At 45.7% G+C, this 2,259-nt stretch overlaps 1 non-coding gene across 1 annotated transcript; it reads left to right on the top strand.

Moving 5' to 3' along the window:
- The first annotated feature begins 1,592 nt into the window (after positions 1-1,592).
- LOC141636689 (small nucleolar RNA R71) lies at positions 1,593-1,699 on the top strand. Its single transcript, XR_012541286.1, has one exon. It is a non-coding gene; the product is annotated as a small nucleolar RNA R71 (small nucleolar RNA).
- Positions 1,700-2,259: the final 560 nt, after the last annotated feature.

The raw sequence follows: 2,259 nt of genomic DNA, 5'->3' as shown, positions 1-2,259 counted from the left end.
ACACTAATACTGGCTCCTAGGTCACACAAGGCCTTCTCAATAGAAAAGGTGCCAATACTACATGGGACTGAAAAGCTACTCGGGTCTTCTAGCTTATGAGATGCAGTATGGGTCAGATAAGAGCATGACTCCTCAGTTAGTGCGACAGAATGCACAGTTTCAAGTGACTTCTTTTTAGACAACAGTTGCTTCATAAATTTCATGTAAGCAGGCACTTGATTAACTAACTCCAGAAAAGGAACTTATACGTTTAAGCTACGAATAACATTTTCAAATTTATTAAATGATACCTGTTCCTTCGTCGGCACCAATCTCTCCGGATAGGGGGCTGAAAGTAGAAACTTAGCCCTCTCCTCTAGGTCTCTCATGCCGGCATCGGTGGATTTAGGCTGAAAATCCACTACCTTCTCCTTGTTGTAGCTTGAACCCTCTTCAGACCGTCTCAAAAATGAACCATTAATCGTCATCGAGTCATATTTCAGAACCGGAACTGACCCATCAGCATTTGGGTCTTTCCTCAATACTTTCGGAGTAGTCGTACCCCGAAACAAGTGGTCCCTCAAGTTATTTGGCATTGGAGGACGAAAAGACTCACCATCAGCAGCGTCGTCAGTCGATCGACCATGAATATCAGTCGATCGACTGACGTCTACAGGAACAGTAGCTGTTTCTTTTTGCGGACTGGTTGATCGACTGGGTATGTCAGTCGATCGACTGACATACCTGCTGATCGTCTTTTTCTTGCTATTATTCGTCACTGCCTTCTTCTTACTTGGTTCCGCCTCATGTTTTCCAGTAGCTTCCTCGACCATACCGGGCCCATCAAGGGTAGACCCACTCCTCAAAGTAATAGCATTAAGGGTCTCCTTCTGATCCGTCTGCGACGGTAAATATCCCGAAGGTCGAGTTGCACTCTTGCTAGCCAATTGAGCAATTTGTCTCTCTAAAATCTTCATCCCGGCCTCTCTAGCTTGAGATTCTTTCAGCAACAGATTTTTCAACTCGGCAAATTCAGATCCTTGGGACTGCTGCTGCTGCTGCTGAGGAACATACGGAGGCTTTTGGTATGGCTGCTGTTGCTTATGAGGGGGCACATAATTTTGCTGCTGCTGTGGAGGTGGAGTCGGATTTAGGACATTTTGGCTATTCCAACTCAAATTTGGATGGACATTCGGCTCAAAATAAGTGTTTGTCTGCCTATAATGTTGAAAGGCAGCACAAGACTCATAGGGATTAGGACAGTTTCCGAAACATGTCCTTCTCCTCCACATCTCTTGCGAGCACGAAAGGACCGTCTCGAAACAACATTCACATGATAGATCCCTCCTTTTGAAGCTCCTCCTAACTCGTACTTATCAAATCTCGCCGTGAGAGCCTCTAATGCAGCTACAGAAGGGGATTCAGCACTCCTCCTTTGATTTCCCCTGGAATTTCCATACTCGGCTTTATGGGTGGCCAAATCATCAATAATTTTCCACCCCTTAGTCTCTCCCACATTCTCCTGGAATCTACCATTTGCTGCCGCATCCAAGATAACCCTCTGATCATCATAAAGCCCATTATAAAATTGATTGCATAGGCTCCACTTCTCAAACCCATGGTGCGGAATAGTTCGCACCAGCTTCTTGAAACGGACCCACGCCTCATGAAAATTTTCATCAGGACCCTGTTTAAAGCTCGTGATCTGAGCTCTAATGGCATTTGTCTTCGAGGCAGGGAAATATTTCTTGTAAAATGCCAGGGCCAGCGACTTCCAATCAGTGATCCCGTTAGCGGCTCGATCCAGGTCTCTGTACCACTCCTTGCAAAGCATCATGAAGAGAGAATATGAACATGGTCTCCTTCACCTGGTCCTGGGTCACACCGGTTGGTGGGGGTATGGAACAACAATAATCAATGAATGTCTCCATGTGCTTAGCTGCATCTTCATTTGCAGCTCCCCCGAATTGGTTTCTCTCAACCAAGTTGATATAGGACGATTTCGGCTCGAATTTTCTGTCCGTCCCTGGTAATGCGAATCCCTTATAGAGATTCTCAGCTGTCGGCTCAGAGTGACTGGCTATACTTGCTTCTTCAGCCATGTCAGGAGATGTAACGATCTCAGCTGAAGAAGTAGAAACAGGAGATGAAGGTGGATCCTCCTTAAAAAGCTCGTTCTCGTAGTAACTAGACATAGTACTCAACTCTTCCTCTGTCGGCAATACTCTAGATGATCGTCTCAACTCACGCAAAGTCTTCTCAATCTCAGGATTGAACGGT

Source organism: Silene latifolia, chromosome Y, assembly GCF_048544455.1.
Source record: "Silene latifolia isolate original U9 population chromosome Y, ASM4854445v1, whole genome shotgun sequence".
NCBI lineage: Eukaryota > Viridiplantae > Streptophyta > Magnoliopsida > Caryophyllales > Caryophyllaceae > Silene > Silene latifolia.
The sequence above is the reverse complement of the archived record's forward strand: the minus strand, read 5'-3'. Positions and strand labels throughout refer to the sequence as shown.